This window comes from Dipodomys merriami, unplaced genomic scaffold, assembly GCF_024711535.1.
Source record: "Dipodomys merriami isolate MVZ:Mamm:240054 unplaced genomic scaffold, mDipMer1.0.p SCAF_644, whole genome shotgun sequence".
Lineage (NCBI taxonomy): Eukaryota > Metazoa > Chordata > Mammalia > Rodentia > Heteromyidae > Dipodomys > Dipodomys merriami.
In genome coordinates this window covers 555079-575273 of record NW_027206229.1, presented here as the reverse complement: position 1 = coordinate 575273, position 20195 = coordinate 555079, and the positions used below count along the sequence as shown (strand labels likewise).

General features: G+C 41.8%; 1 protein-coding gene across 3 annotated transcripts in view; it reads left to right on the top strand.

Annotated features, from left to right (window-relative positions):
- The window catches only part of LOC138815514 (histone-lysine N-methyltransferase ASH1L), a 143033-nt gene that overhangs the window by 296 nt on the left and 122542 nt on the right, over positions 1-20195 (top strand). Inside the window, exon 1 of one of the 3 annotated variants that reach the window (XM_070004974.1) lies at positions 78-318. The exons of 1 other annotated variant lie outside the window; for it this stretch is intronic. The gene's annotated coding sequence lies outside the window, so the exon portion shown is untranslated. Of the gene's footprint in view, positions 1-77; positions 319-20195 lie in introns of those variants that run through there. One more of the 3 variants, XM_070004972.1, reaches the window with a different exon arrangement.

Here is a 20195-nt window from a genome sequence, read left to right as displayed (position 1 = left end):
CTCCCTCCCTTCTGAGGAGCTGCCGCCGCCGCTCTGCCGCCGCCGCCGCTCCCGCCGCCATTTTGGGTTTGCTTTGCGGAGCGGGAGACGATCCCGGTCTCGGTTGCGGACCCGCCTCCCCTCAGTTCCCCCCTCCCCTTTAGCCCTAGGCCTTTGCCTTCTGCTCTCCCACACCTCCGTCATTCGGCTTATCCGCCGGTCGCTTCCTGACAAGCGGGAGGGATCCGTTGTGGACCGGGGGAAGCGGAGGCGCCTGGCTGCCACCCCCTCTTCCCCACTTCCCTGCACTCATCGCTCTGGGCCTCGGCCTCTGACACGGTGAGTAGAGCGGTTTGGGCAGGCCTTTGGGCCTAAGTACTCTCTCTCTCTCTCTGCGACTCAGTCGTTGGTTTCCTGGGATCTACCTTCATCTCCCGGACCTGGACCTCCGGGAGACGCTGGTAAGGATGGGGGAGGGGAGAGCAGGGAAGGGGATCCTGCGCTGATCGGGAAGTCCCTTCAGGCGGGGGTGAAGGGGTATCCCTGACAGGCTGACTTGTCGTCTAGAGGGAGAGGGGCGGGAAAAGTAAGCGAGTGGAGGCGGAGTCGGCTGTGCCCCTGACAGGTTAGTTGTGTATGTAGTGGGCACGATTGGAGCATCTCTCACAATCCAGTTTGTGTCTGTTTAAAAGGACAAAAGTGGCTAGGGAGATGATCTTCAGAGAGTAGTTTACCAGTTGACACGCTGAACTGAGTGTAGAAACGACAGCGTGATCTCACTGTTTCAAGTTTAATAAATGTTATTGGTGAGTGAGTGTTTGTACATAAAAAGAGATGGTACTCGGTCTGAAGACATGGTCCTTTGGTGCTTGGAAGCAATGTTTTTGTGTGTATGCAAGACTGGAAAGTGTTCGGGAAGAGTTTGCCTGTATTTGTATTTGTGTGTACTGGAGTTTCCCTTATAAGTTAGCTCTTTTTAAAAATAAATGTTGGGTTGTGCCCTGCAGGTTGATATGCAAGTATTTTAGGGATTCAGAGTGTTTAATTACTTGATGGGAAGAAATAATGGCCTTCTGGACAATATAGCATATATTCATATAGTCAGGGTAGGGAGAGAAACTTGTCATAGCTAGTTATGATCTTAAGAATAGTTGTGCCTTTGAATAGTGAATTGTATAAATGTGAAGGCCCAGAGCATCTTTAAGAGAATAATTTCTCATAATCTCTATAATGAACAGGGACTTTATGACATCGGTTTATAGTAACTATTTATATTAATTAGTATGAGGTTTTTGTACTCAGAAGGCTCTTTTCTTTTTGATTCTGTGTGAAAACATAGACTTCCCCCCCCATTTTACAAAATAGGAAATTGAAACATAAAAAGGTAACTTTTTTAATGTCACAGGTTGTTAATAAAGTTGGAATTAGAACTCATATTTTGACTAATATAAAATAGTGTAGTAATCATATCATAGTGCCTTAAGAGTTCATTGTTGGCATATATGTGTATATTAAAAACACAAGGGCATATATGATTGATTGGATTATATTTGAGAGAGACCAAAGTGGCAAATATACCTATAGAATACAGGTTATTTTTATTACATGTGATCTATATGAAATGGGGTTTTATGACTGTATTGTTGTTTATCAAGGAAACACAGCATTTCTGACAATTTTGCATATATGTTTTGAGATAAGAAAGGTTTCTGTGAACTAACTTGTACCAGGGTAGTTGCATGCATGTTGACAGTTTTTTGTTTTTGATCCTGGAGGTTAAACTCAGGGCCTGCTAAGTAAGCACTCCTGAGCTACACTTGCACCTGGATAGCTTAACTTTACAAGGGGAAGGATACTCTTACATTATTCAACAAATTTTTATTGACTATCCACTCAAGAATTTGCCCCTGTCTTGGGATGAGAATAATCAAGATGTCATTATTGAAATAGCATAGGTGCATATGAAGGTAGTTGTCTTAACAGTCTTATTTATGTTAGGATGAATGAGTAGACAAGACATTGTGGAATTTAAACCAGAAAATATAAAAAAAAAAATCTATTCCATTTGGAGGAGACTTAGATCTTTTCAACCATTTTATATGGAAGAATACAAGAGTATTTAAGAATCTTAACAGAGTGGCCAGTTTGTGATGGAGTCTGCCTTCTTTGATATTTTCTTTTGGCATTTATGAGTGAACTGCTTTCAGGATCTGGGAATTATTGATAAATATGCCTCTAGATTTTGGAACTTCTTGGCTGGACTGAAGAAATTCTTAAAAGCTTTAATTTTGTAGTAAGGATTTATGAATAGAAGGGAAGAGTGCTTACACTAACTCAGCTGTACTATACAAAATAGAATGTTTCTTGAGCAAGCTTAGTTCTTTGTTTTTGGGGGGACGCCACTTAATTCTTCTGAGAATTCTGATAAAAGACCAATTAGAATATGAGCATAAGGACAATCATGAATTATGCATATAATATCAAGAATTCACAACTGTAATGAAATAAAGCCAGGTTGCATTGATCTTCAGAAGCTTATTTCTGCAATGTTAGTACATGATCCTGAGTTATGTTTGATAAGGAGGCATAATGTTGGACAAGAACCTATGGCTTTTTCATTGTCTTTTTTTTTTCGGTCAGTTGTGGGTCTTGAACTCTGGGCCTGGTTGCTGTCCCTCAGCTCTTCAGCTCAAGGCGAGCGCTCTATCACTTGAGCCACAGCACCACCTCTGGTTTTCAGGTGATTAATTGGAGATAACAGTTTCACAGACTTTCATATATGGGCTAGCTTTGAACCGCAATCCTCATATCTCAGCCTCCTGAGTAGCTAGAATTACAGGCGTGAGCCAGCGGTGCCTAACAGCTTTTTCATTATCTTTTCTCAAACTCTTAAAGTAAACTCATATTTTTTCGTATGTCCATTGTTACTAAAGTGGTTCAAAGGTATTTTTTTTGGTAGGGGTGAATTTGTATTACTTCTGGGTAAGGACATATTAAACATGAACATGTGAGCCAGGCACTGGTGGCTCATGCTATTATAAGCCTAGCTACTGAGGAGGCTGAGATCTGAGGATCATGGTTCCAAGGCAGCCCAGGCAGGAAAGTCTAAGAGACTCTTAGCTCCAATAAGCTACTCAGAAAAAGCTAGAAGTGGCACTATGATTCAAGTGGTAGAGTGCTAGCTTGAGCAAAAGCTCAGAGACAGTGCCTACACCCAGAGTTCAAGCCCTGGGACTGGCAAAAAATAAAAATGGAAAAATATATTAATATCCTCAGATGTTTTTCAGTAAGGGAAGTGTAGTTTGAAAAGGAGGCAAACGTTAATTTTATTCCTTACCTTGTTTTGGTCCAAATTTCTACAGTGACTTTATATAAAAGGTCTTAATATTATGTTGGGTTTTACATTTATTTATTTATTTATTTTGTTGGTCATGGAGCCTATACTCTGGGCCTGGGCACTGTCCCAGAGCTCTTCAGCTCAAGGCTAGCATTCTACCACTTGAGCCACAGCACTACTTCCAGCCTTTTCTACTTATGTGGTGCTGAGGAATCGAATCCAGGGCCTCATGCATGCAAGGCAAGCACTCTATCACCTTCCCAGCCTCTTTACATATATTTAGAAAACCCATCTAGAGGTAAAATTCAGGAAACATTTGACAGAACACCCATGACTTTACTATTGGAAGTTAACAGTACTATATTGTGTGTGTGCATGTGTGCACATATGGGTGTGCACATGTGCTGGTCCTGGGGCTTGAACTCTGGGCCTGGTGCTGTCCTTGAGCCTCTTCATGCTCAAGAGTAGAGCTCTACCACTTGAGCCACAGTGCTACTTCCAGCTGTTGTTGTTGGTAGTGGTGGTGGTCATAGGGTTGAACTCTGTCTGGGCCTAGGCACTGTCTCTTAAGCTCAAGGCGAGCACTCTACCACTTGAGCCACAGTTCCACTTCCAGTTTTGTGGTGGTTCATTGGAGATAAGAGTCTCACAGATTTTCCTGTCTGGTCTGGCTTTGAACTGTGATCCTCAAATCTCAGCCTCCTGAGTAGCTAGGATTACAGGCATGAGCCACCGGCGCCTGGCAACTTCCAGCTTTTTCTGGGTAGTTTATTGGAGACAAGAGTCTCACAGATGGACACTGGTGGCGGTAGTATGCTCACCTTGAGCTGAAGATCTGAGGGACAGCGCCCAATCCCAGAGTTCAAGCCCCACAACTGACCCAAAAAAAAAAAAAAAAGTCTCAGCCTCCTAACTAGCTAAGGTTACAGATATGAGCCACCAGTGCCCAGCTCAGTACTGTATTTTAAAAGCAAGAAATTGAGGACGGCATCTTATTTTGGTATTTTATTATTATTTTGGGGGGGGGGTCCAGTCATGGGGCCTGAACTCTGGGCCTGGGCACTGTCCCTCAGCTCTTCAGCTCAAGACTAGCGCTCTACCACTTAAACCACAGCGCCACTTCCGGCTTTTTTCTTTTTGTTTATGTGGTGCTGAGGAATCGAACCCAGGGCCTCATGTATGCAAGACAAGTGCTCTACCACTGAGCCACCTTCCCAGTCCCTTATTTTGGTATTTTAATAGTATAAGTTATTGCACTTAGTGAGATAATGGAGAAATCTTAGTGAAAAATACTTTGGGTCTGGGAATGTGACTTACTGGTAGAGTGCTTGTCTAGTATACATGAAGCCCTGGGTTTGATAAAAACCCGGTAGTGGTGCTGTGGCTTAAGTGGTAGAGTGCTAGCCTTGAGCCAAAAAAATTTTAGGAACAGTGCCCATGCCTTGAGTTCAAGCCGCCGGACTGGCAAAAAAAAAAAAAGGGAAGAAGAAAAAAACCTTTCTCTTTCTGTATTGGTTTGAACACTTTTGAAAATGTCATAGTCCAAGGAAGGGTACTGTCCTGAGTTCAAACCCCAGTATTGCTAAAAAAAAATTTTTTTTAGTGTTTAAACATATTGTGTATCAAGTACAGATTAACCTTCTAGTTGAGATCTTCCTGCCTCAGCATCCAAGTCCTAAGATTATAGGCATGTGTTATCATGCCTGTATCATATTTGCTATTATTTCAGTTATTGCTCTTCTAAAAAAGAGCGTTTATCAAAGTAAACTTCTCTAGTATATATTTTGTTTTGGAGTTAATATATTTAATTGTATTTTTTGTGTGTATGTGGTTCTGGGACTTGAACTCAGAGCATGGACACTGTCCTTGAGCCTTTAGGTTCAAGGCTAGAGTTCCACTTGGGCTTTTTTGGTGCGTGATTGGAGCTAAGAATCTCATGTACTTTTCTGCCTGGGCTGGCTTTTTGAACAGTGATCCTCAGACTCCTAAGCTGGAGATTACAGGTGTGAGCCACTGGTACCAGGTTTAATGCACTTTTGAAAGTGTATATAAATAACTTCCTTATGAGTAGCTAGGGTTAAAAGTGTGAAAGTGTTATATGTACAGCTTCCTTATGTGTGTGTATTAGGTTTTAGAATACTATTAACCTTATTTTTCTCACATATAAATTCTAATTTGGGTTCTGTTTTTTTTTTTTTTAACCTTCTTAGCAATCACACATTTTTTGTTTGTTTTTGCCAGTCCTGGGGCTTGAACTCAGAACTCAGCATGGGCACTGTCTCTGAGCTGCTTTTGCTCAAGGCTAGCATGCTACCACTTGAGCCACAGCACCACTTTTGGCCTTTTCTGTTTATGTAGTACTGAGGAATTGAACCCAGGGCTTCATGCATGCTAGATGAGCACTCTACCACTAAGCCACATTCCCAGCCCAATCACACCTTTCCCCCCCCCCCCCCAGTAATGAACAGAAATGTATTTACTGTGTGAACTTTGTTTAAATGAGAACTTTTTTTTTTTTTTTAAATGCTGGTTCTGGGGCTTGAACTCAGGGCCTGGATGTTGTCTCTGAACTTTTTAGTTTATCTTTCAGATAGAGTCTAATGATAACTTTACCTGGGACTTGAACTTCCAGCCTTTTACCTCTACCCTTAGTAGCTGGCATCACCTGTGTATGTGTGTGTGGTGTGTGTGTGTGTGTGTGAGAGAGAGAGAGAGAGAGAGACAGACAGACAGACAGACAGACAGACAGACAGACAGACAGACAGACAGACAGACAGACAGACCATGCCAGCTTGTTTTTGAGATGGGGTTTCAGTTACTTGATCTTATCCCCTGCCCCACCTCCACCCAGTGAGTAGCTGGGATGACTGGTATGTCTTTCTCTGTCTCCATTTGGAAATATTTTGAAGGTAGCGAAGGTGATAATTTGTTGATGAGTTGATTGTGAGTTCGGAGTAAATGAAGAGTTAAAAGATGTCTCTAGTTATTGCCTAGTAGGCAGTTGGATGCCTACTGAGATAAGGAATACTGTGGGAATAATACATTGAGGGGAGTATAGAAATTAAGAATTTGGCTTGGATATCCTGACATTTCTATTTAAAGGATGAGACATTGAATGGACAGTTGAGATACTATGCAGTTGGATTGAGATATACTAGGCAGTTGGATGTACTTAGTATCTTGAAGTTGGGGCAAATGAACATTTGAGAATTGATCAAGATAAAACTATTTAGAGTCGGGGCTGGGAAGGTGGCTCAGTGGTAGAGTGCTTGCCTTGCATGCATGAGGCCCTGGGTTCAATTCCTCAGCACCACATAAGCGGAAAAAGCTGGAAGTGGTGCTGTGGCTCAAGTGGTAGAGCACTAGCCTTGAGCTGAATTGCTGAGGGACAGTGCCCAGGCCCAGAGTTCAGGCACCATGACTGGCAAAAACAAAACAAAACAAAACTATTTAGAGTCTTGGCACTTGATGAAATTACTTGAAGACTAAGTGTAGACTGGGAACAATTGAAGTTCTTGGGCTGAATCATAGTATAGTCTTGGTGCTTCACCAAATTTTTATTTTTGGGGGGGGTCCAGTCGTGGGTCTGAACTCTGGGCCTGGGTGCTGTCCCTCAGCTCTTCAGCTCAAGGCTAACGCTCTACCACTTGAGCCACAGCACCACTTCCGGCTTTTTTCTTTTTGCTTATGTGGTGCTGGGGAATCGAACCTAGGGCCTCATGCATGCAAGGCAAGCGCTCTACCACTGAGTCACCTTCCCAGCCCTGATGCTTCACAATATTTACCAAGTAAGGGCTAAAAGAGATTTCTCTTCCCCCTTCCTTCCCCCTTTTCCACTTTCCTCCCTCCCTTTCTTCCTTCTTTCCTTCTCTCTTTCTCTTTTTTGTTGGTTAAGGGGTTTGAACTTAGGGCCTGAGTGCTGTCCCTGAACTCTTTTGCTCAAGACTAGAGCTCTACCACTTTGAGGCAGTGCTCTGCTTCGAGTTTTCATGGAGTCCCATGGACTTTCCTAACCAGGCTGGCTTTGAACTGCAGTCCTCAGATGTCAGCCTTCTGTGTAGCTAGGATTATGGGCATGAGCCACCTGCACCCAGCTCCTTCTCTCTTTCTTTCTCTCTTTTCCTCTTTCTTTGTTGTTGTTGTTGTTGTTTGCTCCCAAGCCTTAAACTCAGGATTGCTCATTCTTGCTGAGCTTACTTGTTCATATCTAGGGCTCTACCCCTTAAGCCACCCCTCCAGTCTGTCATTTTGCTGCTTAATTGGCAGAGTTTCACTGATTTTTCTGCCCAAATCTGGCTTTGAACCTGTAGCCTTCTGAGTAGCTAAGATTGCAGGCATGAGGCACTGGTGTCTAGTGAAAATCTTCCTGCAATTTTTTTTTTCCAGTCCTGGGGCTTGAACTCAGAACTCAGGGCATGGGCACTGTCCCTGAGCTGCTTTTGCTCAAGGCTAGCATGCTACCACTTGAGCCACAGCACCACTTCTGGCCTTTTCTGTTTATATGGTACTGAGGAATTGAACCCAGGACTTCATGTATGCTAGGCAAACACACTATCATTAAGCCACATTCACAGCCCTCTTTTGAAAATTTTAAAATTACTTTCTTTCCTGGGTAGAAAACCTAACAAGTATTAACTAGTTGAGATACAGACATACAAAATAATATAGATGATACTTTAAAAAATGACAAATCATCCAGGTACCAGTGATTACAGGCTCATACATATAATCTGAGCTACTCAGGAGGCTGATATCTAAGGATTGCTGTTTGAAGCCAGCCTGTGCAAGAAAATCCTAGAGACTATCTCCAGTTAACCACTAAAAAGCTAGAAGTGGAGCTGTGGCTCAAGTGTTAAGAGTACTAGTCTTGGGCAGAAATCCTTTTTTTTTGGGGGGGGGCAGAAATCCTAGAGACAGTACTGAGGCCTTGAGTTCAAGCTCCTGCACTGGCATATACACAGACACACACATGACAAAAATCAAATATATGGCACAAACTTTGTGTCTCAGTAGTTCACTAGTCAACTACCTATTTCATATGAAATTAAGAACTTGAGTGTCTGGGCTGGGAAGGTGGCTCAGTGGTAGAACGCTTGCCTTGCATGCATGAGGCCCTGGGTTCGATCCTCAGCACCACATAAGCAGAAAAAAAAAAGCCGGAAGTAGCGCTGTGACTCAAGTGGTAGAGCGCTAGCCTTGAGCTGAAGAGCTGAGGGACAGTGCCCAGGCCCGGAGTTCAGGCCCACGACTGGACCAAAAAAAAAGAACTTGAGTGTCTCTTTCTACTTGGTTACTCTGAAAAGATGGCTAAAGTTATTATTGCCTTCCTAGAATTCCACTGTTAAACACCACATGAAACAAAATACGAGTTATAAAATAATGAGATATCAAAAAATATGAAACTTTATTAACATAATAATCACTTATAAACAGCCTCATTTCTTAATCTACTTGTTCTTTTGGCATTTTCAGACTTTAAAGAACACAGTTTTCACCTGTATACCTATTGAGTCAACACATCTGATGTATAGAATACATGTCTAAGATTCAATTCTGATAAATGTTAGGGACTTAATATAGGTTAGCTTAATATACTACACATTTTAGCATATTTTCTCAGTGTAATGTGTTTTCAAGGTGCTAGGAAGAATAGAAATGAGAGACAATAAAGACATTCACAATATAAAAGCCATTTGTTGGTGATTAAAAAGCTCATCAGAAATAATTCTTTTTGGGGTTGGGGATTTAGCTCAATGGAAGAACACTTGCCTAGAAAGTGCATGGTCCTGAGTTCAGTCCTCAGCTCTGCAAAAAAAAAAAAAAAAAAAAAATTAAAAAATTAAAAAAGTATGTTTTTGGTACTGGGGTTTGAATCCAGGGCCTATGCTTGCAGTAGGCAGGTACTCTACCACTGAGCCATGCCTCCAGCCTTGTTTTGCTGGTCTACTATTTGAGCCATGCCTATGGTCTGGCTCTTTGCAGGCTAATTTTTTTTTTTTACATTTAAAAATTTTTATTATAATGGTGATGAAGAGGGGTTTTACAGTTATGTAAGTTAGGTAAAGAGTACATTTCTTTTTGAACAAAGTCACACTTTCCCTTGCTTTTTCCCAGTTTTTCCCTCCCATCCCCACACACAAGTTGTATAGTTCATTTTCAACATAGTGTCCAGTGAGTGCCATTGCTGCATCTGTTTACCCTTGCTGGTTATTTTTTTTTTGTCGGTCGTGGGGCTTGAACTCTGGGCCTGGGCGCTGTCCCTCAGCTCTTCAGCTCAAGGCGAGCGCTCTACCACTTGAGCTACAGCGCCACTTCCGGTTTTCTGGTGGTTTATTGGAGATAGGAGTCTCGCGGTCTTTCCTGCCCGGGCTGGCTTTGAACCGCGATCCTCAGATCTCAGCCTCCTGAGTAGCTAGGATTACAGGCGTGAGCCACCAGCGCCCGGCTCCTTGCTGGTTATTTTAAAGATGGAATTTCAGACTTTTCTACTTGGGCTTGTCTCAGACCTCATTATCAGCCTCTTGTGTAGCTAGGATTGCATTTATAAACCACTGGTTCTTGCTTTGCAAGTTAAATTTAAGATAAGGTCTTGCCTGAATGTGTACCTGGACTGCAATCCACCTATTTTTTGCTTCTCAGAGTTGTTGAGATGACAGGCATGTCATCATGGATATGGAGGCTTTCTACCTGGCCTGGCTCTGAACCTCTGTCCTAATCTCAGACTCCTACATAATTTAGGATGGCAGGTGTGTACCACAGCAGCAGCAGGAGTCTCACAAACTTATTTTCTGGCCTGGACCATACTGTGACTTCTAATTCTCAGCCTCTCAACTAGGTTGGATTACAGGTGTGAACCACTAACTTGGCTTATTAGATACAATCTTGAAAGAACATACTCTCTTTTTGAGTATACAACCTCATATTTGCCAATCCACCTCCATCATTAGGATAATGATGAGCCCATCTGTTGAACTGGCACTATGTGAAACAGGCTGGTAGTTTTGAACTATGTCAGTCCCAGAAAAAGTTAATTCAAGAACATTGAGGGAAAGCATTTCTTAGATATTAAAAAAAATTAGCTTGCATTATTTACACAAGGGAGATTTTATTGTTATAATTCTACATATTTACAATGTATTCCAGTCTCACTCTCCCTAGGGGATACATTTCTAGTAACAAAATATTTCCCAGTGTTATCCTTGTTGTCCAATAGAAGTCATCAGGGAATTTAGGACTTTTTTCATGGATGATTTCTTTTTCATCAAGTTATAGACCCATCATGTAAAGCATGCTGTGCACATTTGACCCAGTCTCAAGTAAATAGAAACCTTTGTACCCTTTCCCAGGTAGTTAGAATAACAGTACCAGAAATTTTGGAATAGTTTAGAAGCAACCTACTTCAGTAAAACTGAAGTTGTTTTGTTTTTAAAATTGTATTGTCTTTAAGTAGTTGTACAAAGTGGTTTCAGTTCAGTAAAACTAAAATTGTTTAGATGTATTTGATATACAAGGGAAGCAGAGATAAGAGCATTGCTGTTCTATGCCAGCCTGGACAAAAAGAAAAACTCTTACCTTGAAAAACAAGCAAGCATGGATGCCAGTGGCTCACCCCTATAGTTCTCAGAAGGCTACAGCGCCACTTCTCGTTTTCTGGTTGTTTATTGGAGATAAGAGTTTCATGGACTTTCCTGCCCGGGCTGGCTTTGAACCATGATCCTCAAATCTCAGCCTCTTGAGTAGCTAGGATTACAGGTGTGAGCCACCGGCGCCAGGCTTATAATTTTATTCTTTATGGTTTAATACTCCATTCTGTATATGTACCACATTTTCTTCATGCATTCATAATTGATTCCATATTTTGACTATTATGAGTAGTTCTGCTCTTTACATGGGTGTGCAAGAATCTCAGCCACATGTGTTGACTTAGATTCCTTCAGATGTATCAGAATGGAGTTCATGTGTGGTATAGCAGAATCATATAATAATACATGTGTGAGAGTGTGAAGTCCACATTACTACTGGGGCTTGAACTCAGGGCTTCATATACTCTGCTCTCTTTTTTTCTGGTCATAGCTGATGTTCTATCATTTGAGTCATACCTCCAGTCTGACATTTTGTTCATTAATTGGATATAGTCTCTTAGACTTTTCTGTCTAGGCTAGCTTTAAACCAAGATCCTCAGATATCAGCCTCCTGAGTAGGTGGATTACAGATGTGAGCTACTGTTACCCAGTCAATGTGATTTGTATTTCCTTCCTTTCTAGAATGCTGAGCATTTCATTATGTATTTCTTAGCTCTTTGTATTTCTCTTGAAAAATGTCTGTTCAGTTCATTTGCCTTTATTTTGTTTTAGTGCTGGTCCTAGGTTTTTAACTCAGGGCCTAGGCATTGTCCCTGAGCTTTTGTGCTCAAGGCTACCACTTCTACTGTTTGAACCACAGCTCCACTTTCAGATATTTGGTATTTAGTTGGAGATAGAGTCTCCTGTGAGGTGCTATTGCCTGAGGCTGACACCTGTAGTCCTAGCTACTCAGGAGACTGAGATCTGAGGATCGTGGTGCAAAGCCAGCTTGAGCAGGAAAGTCCTTGAGACGCTTGTCTCCAGTTAACCACCAGAAAACCGGAAGTGGGCTGTGGCTCAAGTGGTGGAGTACTCCTCTTGATCTGAAGAGCTAAGGGACAGTGCCCAAGCCAAGAGTTCAAGCCACAAGACCACCACCAACAACAACAATAAAAAGCCCCACAGACTTTCATTCTGTGATTTTCAGTTTTAGAACTCAAATTCTCAGAGCTGATTCCTCAGATTCTGAATAGGTAGAGCCATCAGTGCCCAGCTTAATTTACTTTTTTATTAATCGGAGTATTCTCTTGGTGTTTTATTTTTCAAGCCCTTTATGTTTTCTGGATAATAATCTTTTATCTAATGACTAGCTGGCAAAGATTCTCTGCCATTCTTCAGATTCTGGAGATTATGTCCTTTTTTGTATGGAAGCTTTTTAATTTGATGCAATCCCATTTTTCAGTTGTTGTTCTATTTTCAGAGTAATTTAGGTTCTGTTCAGAAAAACATTACTTATACCTTTAAGCATTTTGAGGGGAGAGTGATTCAGTTATGGGATTTGAACTTAGGACCTGGGCACTGTCCCTGAGCTTTTTTGCTTAAGGCTAGCATTTTACCATTTGAGCCACAGCACCACTTCTGGTTTTCTGGTTGTTAATTGGAGATAAGAGTCTCATGGCTCTGCCTGGGCTGGCTTTGAACCGCAGTTTTCAGATCTCAGTCTCCTGAGTAGTTAGGATTACAAGCGTGAACCACCAGTGCCTATTTTAAGCAGGTTGTTGTTGTTTTGTAATTTCTTCTAATAGTTTCTGGTTTCAAATTAAGATTTTTTTTTTCATTTGGAATTGAATTTTGTACTGGTGGGATAAAGTGGTCTGGTTTCAGTCTTCTACATGAGGCTATTAGTTTTCCCAATACCATCTGTGGAAGATACTATCTTTTCTTTTTGTCACCTGTAAAAATCAAATGTTTCTAGCAGTGTGAGCTTATTTCTAGATCTTCCATTCCATTGATCTGTGTTTGTTTTTGTGCCAGTATCAGGCCTTTTTTTGTTGTTGTTTTTTCAACTAGTTCTATAGTATTATTTGAAGTCAGGAATGATATCTCTAGTATTGTTCTTTTTGCTCAGGCTTGCTTTGGCTATTTGAGGTCATTTGTACTTGAATTTTAGGATTTATTTTTCTGTTTCTGTGAAGAATGACATTGGAAATTTTTTTTTGCATTCTACCTGTAGAAGCTTTTGGTATTATAGCCATTATTCAACTGACCCACAAGCATGGGGAGATCTTTCCATCTTCTTATGTCTTCACTTTCTTTCTTTAGTGCTGTATAGTTTTCATTGTGGTGGTCTTTCACCTCCATCATTAGGTTAAATTCCTAGTTTAAAAAAAAAATTATTTCGAGATTATTGTTAGTGGGATTGTTTCTCTTGTTTCCTTGTTTTTCTTGTGTGTGTGTGTGTGCGCGCGCGCGCGTGTGTGTGCACGCACACTTGTTTTTGAGGCTTTAGAGCCTTACTCTTTTGCTCAGCTTTCTTGCTAATGCAGGCACTCTACCACTTGAGTCTAGCATTTTACCAGTTAAATGGAGATGGAGTCTCTCAGACTAGATTTTTGTTGTTGTTGGTGGTGGTCATGGGGCCTGAACTCTGGGCCTAGGCATTGTCCCTCAGCTCTTCAGCTCAAGGCAAGCGCTCTACCACTTGAGCCATAGTACCATTTCCAGCTTTTTCTGCTTTTGTGGTGCTAAGGAATTGAACCTAAGCCCTCATTCATGCAAGGCAAACACTCTACCACTGAGCCACCTTCCCAGCCCCCTAGATTGGTTTGGAACGGCTATCTTACAGGTCTCATCCTTCGAGGTAGCTAGGGTTAAGGTATAAGCTACCAGAGCCCAACTCCTGATTTCTTTCTTAGTCTGTACATTGCTGGTATATTGAAAAGTTATTGGGTTTCTTTTGTTCTTGTTGTGCCAGTACTGGGACTCCATTATCAGGGACTAGGCACTAGTCCTGAGCTTTTTTGTCTAATGTTAGTATGCTACCACTTGAGCCACACTCCTCTTTTTTTGGTCGGTCATGGGGCTTGAACTCTGGGCTTGGGCACTGTCCTCAGCTCTTCAGCTCAAGGCGAGCACTCTACTGCTTGAACCACAGTGCCACTTCCAGTTTTCTGGTGGTTTATTGGAGATAAGAGTCTCACGGACTTTCCTTGCCCAGGCTGGCTTTGAACCCTGATCCTCAGATCTCAGCTTCCTCAGTAGCTAGGATTACAGGCGTGAGCCACCAGTGCCCGGCTAAGCCACACTTCTTTATTTTTTTTGGTCAGTCATGGGGCCTGAACTTGGGGCCTGGGCACTACCCCTCAGTTCTTCAGCTCAAGGCTAGTGCTCTACCACTTGAGCCAGACTACCACTTCTGGCTTTTTCTGCTTATGTGGTGCTGAGGAATTGAACCCAGGGCCTCATGCATGCAAGACAAGCACTCTACTACTGAGCCCAGCCCCAACTTCTTGATTTAGTTAATTGGAGTTGAATCTCAGACTTTCTTGCACAGGCTGGCTTCGAACCATGATCCTCTAATCTCATCCTCCTGAATAGCTAGGATTATAAGCACGAGCCACTGGTACTCAGCAGCTATTTTTGTTTGTTTGTTTTGGTTTTGGTTTTTTGCTGTTCTTGGGCTTGTACTCTGGGCCTGGATCCTGATTTGGGCTTCTTTTGCTTAAGGCTAGTGCTCTACCACTTGAGCCACAGTGTCACTTCCACTCCTGGCTTTTTCTGTGATTAATTAGATGGAGATAAGAGTCTTGCCTGTGCTGGCTTTGAACTGTGATTCTCAGATCTCAGCCTCCTGAGTAGCTAGGATTTCAGGAATGAGCCACCAGCACCAAGAAACTTATTTTTTCTACCAGTCCTGGGGCTCGAGCTCAGGGCCAGGGCTTCTTTGCTCAAGGCTAGCACTCTACCACTTGAGCCACTTTTGACTTTTTCTGTTTATGTGCTACTAAGGAATTGAACTGAGGGCTTCCTGAATGCTAGGTAAGCAGTTTACCACTAAATTACAATCTCAGCCCAGCTATTGTTTTTTTAATGTTAATATTTATTTAATTATTTTTTGGTTGGTTGTGAGGCTTGAACTCAGCGCCTCAGCTTTTCAGCTCAAGGCCAGCACTCTACCATTTGAGCTACAGCACCACTTCCGGCTTTTTAAAATTTATGTGGTGCTGAGGAATCGAACCCAGGGCCTCATGCATGTAAGGCAAGCACTCTACCACTGTGCCATCTTCCCAGCCCCTTAATATTTATTTTTAAATTTATACTTTTTTGTTGGTTGTGGGGCTTGAACTCTGTCACTCAGCTCTTCAGCTCAAGGCTAGCATTCTACCACTTAAGCCACAGTGCCACTTCTGGTTTTCTCACCAGAAAACCAGAAGATAAGGAGATAAGGGTCTCACGGACTTTCCTGTCCAGGCTGGCTTTAACCTGTGATCTTCAGATCTCAGCCTCCTGAGTAGCTAGGACCATAGGTGTGAACCACTGGTGCCCAACATAGATCTGAGAATTTTTTTTTGATGTACTCTTTAGGATTCTTTGAGTACAGGATATCATCTGCAAATATACATAGTTTAATTTTCCTTTATTTCCTTTGTCTTGCTTTATTGCTCTGGCTAAGAATCTTAGCATTACATTGATTAAGAGGGAAATGATGACCATGTACTAGAGGCTCATGCCTGTAATCTTAGCTGTTCAGGAGGCTGAGATCTTTGGATTGCAGTTCAAAGCCAGCCTGGGAAGGAAAGTCCACAAGACCCTGATCTCCAATTAACTACCAAAAAGCTGGACATAGAGCTGTCACTTGAGTGGCAGAGTACTAGCCTTGACCAACAAAGCTCAGAGACAGTGCACAGGCCCTGATCAAAAGGGGCGGGGGGGGGGGCAGAGGAGGAGAAAGGGAGAAAGAAGAAGAGAATGGAATTTTATCACTATATTGACTAAAAGTGGAAAGAGTAGCCACTCTTGTTTGTTTAGACTTTAGAAGAGATAGTTTCTTCCTACTTAGGAAGATACTTGCTGTAGGTTTGTCATTTATAGTCTTTACATGTTGAGGTATGTTTCTTCTACTCCTACCTTCTTTAGAGGATGTTGAATTTTATCAAAGGCTTTTCCTGCATCTGTTGAGGTGATTTGCAATTTTTGTCCTTAATTCTTTTATGTGCTACATTATGTTAACTGATTTGTGTATGTTGAATCAATCATTCTTACATCCCAGTAATGAAATCAACTTAATCATGGTGTATTACCTTTTTATTGTTCATCAGATATTTATGGAATATTTTTTATATTCTGGGTATGTTGTGATGATACAGCATTGGACAAGGCAACAGGATTTTTATTCTCATGGAAGGAATGGTTTAGTGGAAAATACAGATATTAAAGATATAATTTACTAGTGTAATAAGTGTTAAGAGATTTCAAGTACGGATATGAGCACAGAGAGATCTATTCTAGTGTATGGGTTAGGAAATGTTTCCTTGAAGGAGGGGCCTTAAACTGAGTGGAAAAAAGGAATAGAAGTTTTCCAGTAAGGGTAGAAGAAAGTTCCAAAGTGAGAACTAGGTTCTAAGGGAGAGAAGACACATATTTGGGAACTGAAAAGTACTTAGAACACTTGTATCATGCCTGTTGTTTGGTTGTCATTTGCCTCTGCTCTACTCACAGCATAGAGGGAAATGGTGTGACAAGTTACAAGTTGGACATGTTAAAACAAAAAATAAGTACCGATGATGTCTGATGAAATAGTATTGTAAAATTTTTCATGAATACATTGAATTCTGACAGTTCCTATTTCCATGATAGTAATGAGAGAGAAAAAACATTGTCCAAAATTAATCTTGTAGACATGGAATCTCAGCCTGTGCATTTGTCTCCAGTGTATTAACATTTGTACCATAATGCAGGACATTAAATTAGAAGTTGTGATCAGAATTGGTGACTTTTATATCGGACAATAAGAAAACATCTAAAAGTTTTAAGTATGAAATTATAGATTTTTATTTATTTACTTATTTGTTTGTTTTTGTGCCTGTCCTGAGGCTTGAACCCAGGGCCTAGGGGCTCCCTAAGCTATTGTGCCTAAGGCTAGTGCTCTACCATTTGAGCTACAGATCCACTTCCAGCTTTTTTGCTGTTTAATTGGAGATAGGAATCATAGACTTTACTGCCTGGGCTGTCTTTGAACCACCATGATTCTTAGAGCTCAGTCTTCTGAGTAGCTAGGATTACAGATAGGCCTCACCTGTGCCCAGCTCAGATTGTTATTTAAAATACCTTTTAGACTCCACACTGGTGGCTTACTTGTAATCATAGCTACTCAGTAGATTGAGATCTGAAGACCAAGGTTTATAGCCAGCCTGGCTAGACAACTCATAAACTCTTTATCTTCGATTAGCCAGCAAAACACCAGAAGTTTTGTAGCTCAAGAGGTAAGTGTCAGCCTTAGTGAAAAAGCCAAAAGAGAGTGCAAGGCCCTGAGTTTAAGCCCCAGTACCATCAGAGGCAGGTATAGATACAACACACACAGACATGCATGTGCATACACACGCAGAATTTTTCTGGTTGGAACTTGAACTGGAGAAAAGGTGCTGTATGAGGAAGTTAGAGGTCTATTGCTTTCATCTGGCTAAGTATTTTTTTGTTTTGAGTGGGCAGTTTAGTGGCTGTGAAATTGGAAAGAAGTGGGTATAATCACAAATTATGTACTCGCAAGTTTTGGTATAAGTGGATGATGGTTGGAAATAAGGGAATTAGGAGAGACAGGCTGATTGCCAGGTTTCTAAGTTGAGCAACTGATGGCACTGAATATTGGAGGAGAGATAGACTTTGTCAAGGTATTGGAGTGATATATTGTCTGGAGCTTAAAAAAATTGTAAGTTACTATGTAAAGGTGGCTGACACCTCCAGTCCCAGCTACTCAGGAGGCTGAGATCTAAGGATCCTGGTTTGAAGCCAGCCCATGCAGAAAAATCCATGAGTCTCTTACTTCCAGTTAACAAATATCTGGAAGCAGAGATGTAGAATGCTAGTGTACAGAGTTGGAGGTATGGCTCATTTGGTAGAGTGCCAGCCAGTGAGTGAAAGCATCAGATACCAAGTTTTAGTCCTTGTCTTGAATCTTTAAAAAAAAAAGGAAGAAGTGCTAGCATTAGCTCAAAAGCTCAGGGACAGTGCCCTAGCCCTGAGTTCAAGCCCCACAACAGCACCAAAAAAGAAAAAAAAATCCTAAGTTATGCAACTGTGATTTATTACCCAAGGATATGATTCAGAGTAGGAGAAGATGGATCCCCAAGGAGTTCTAACATTTAGAGGGCTGGCAGACCAAATCAGAAAATTATATAAAACTGAGTGAAGCTGGACACCAGTGGCCCACTCCTATAATCTTAGCTACTCAAAAGGATGAAAACTGAAGATCAACATTCAAAGCCAACTCAAGCAGTAAAGTCCATGAGACTTTTTTTTTTTTTTTTTTGCCAGTCCTGGGACTTGAACTTAGAGCATGGGCACTGTCCCTGAGCTTCTTTTGTTCAGTCCTGGCATTCTGCCACTTGAGCCACAGTACCACTTCTGGCTTTTCCTGTTTTATCTAGTACTGAGGAATTGAACCCAGAGCTTCATTCATGCTAGGGAAGCACTCTACTGCTAAGCCACATTCCCAGACCCCCATGAGGCTTTTATCTCCAATAAACTACCAAAAATCCCGAAGTAGAACTCTGCCTCAAGTGGCAGAGTGCTAGTCTTGAGCAAAAGAAGCTCAGGGACAGGGCTCAGGACTGGCACCAAAAAACAAAACAAGCAAAAAACAAAAACCACACAATAACAAACCTGAAGGAAGCCAGAAAATGACAGGTAATTAAATTTTACTCTCATGGAAGTTTTATTTATCATGGAACAATTTGTGGCTTATCTTCATTTTCTTTTCTTTAGTAGTACTGAAGTTAGAACTCAGGGCATTGTGCTTGCTTGGTCGTTGCTCTATCACTTGAGTCCTTTTGCTTTTATTTGTGGATAGGATCTCACATTTTTTGCCCTGGCGTATACTTGGACCACAGTTATGTCTCCATAGTAGCTATGACCATGAGTATATGCTATTTTGTTATCATTCCCGACTTGTCAGTTAAGATGCAATTCTTCACCTTTTGCCTGGGGGCTAGCTTTTTAACAGCAATTTTCCCAGTATCTGGAAATACAGGTATAGTATAGTTCATTGTACCTGGCCTTTTCCCCTCCCTCCCTCCCTCCCTGCCTTCTTTCTCCTTTCCTCTTTTTCTTTCTTTCCCCTTCCCTTCCCTCACCTCCTCTCCCCTCCCCTCCCTAATCAATCCCAGGGCCTTGTACATGCTAGGCAAGCACCACCACAGAACAAAATCTCACGTTTTCTTTTAGTTTTATCTTGTTTCAATTGACATAATATTGAGATATTTATAGCATAAAGTTTACTATGTATATAGTGATCAAATTAACTTTTTTTTTTCTTTTGTCAGATGTGGGGCTTGAACTCTGGGCCCCAGCACTGTCCCTGAGCTCTTCAGCTCCAGGCTAGCACTACCACTTGAGCCACAGTGACACTTCTGGTTTTCTGGTGGTTAATTGGAGATAAGAGTCTCACGGACTTTACTTGCCTGGTCTGGCTTTGAATCGTGATCCTCAGATCTCAGCCTCCTGAGTAGCTAGGATTACAAGTGTGAGCCACTGGTGCCTGGCTGCTATTTTATGTATGTACTCACTGGGTGAGTGAGTGGCTCACCGCTATTATTCTAGTTTTCAGGAGGCTGAGATCTGAGGATTAAGATTTGAGTTGGCAAGCAAAGTCTTGAATGATTCTTTTTTTTTTTTTTTTTTTGGTCGGTCGTGGGGCTTGAACTCTGGGCCTGGGCGCTGTCCCTCAGCTCTTCAGCTCAAGGCAAGCGCTCTACCACTTGAGCTACAGCGTCACTTCCAGTCTTGAATGATTCTTATCCCCACTTTACCAGCAGAAAATCAGAACTAGGCCAGGCGCTGTGGCTCACACCTGTAATCCTAGCTGCTCAGGAGGCTGAGATCTGAGCATCACGGTTCAAAGCCAGCCCGGGCAGGAAATTCCGTGAGACTCTTACCTCCAATAAACCACTCAGAAAACTGGAGGTGATGCAGTGGAAGTGGTCAGAACTGGGGTCATGGCTCAAGTGGTTTAGTGTGAACCATGGGTGGAAAAAGCAGACTTTGAACTCAATATGAGGTGCTGTCCCCTGAGGGTTTTTTTGCTCAAGGATAGTGTGCTCTAC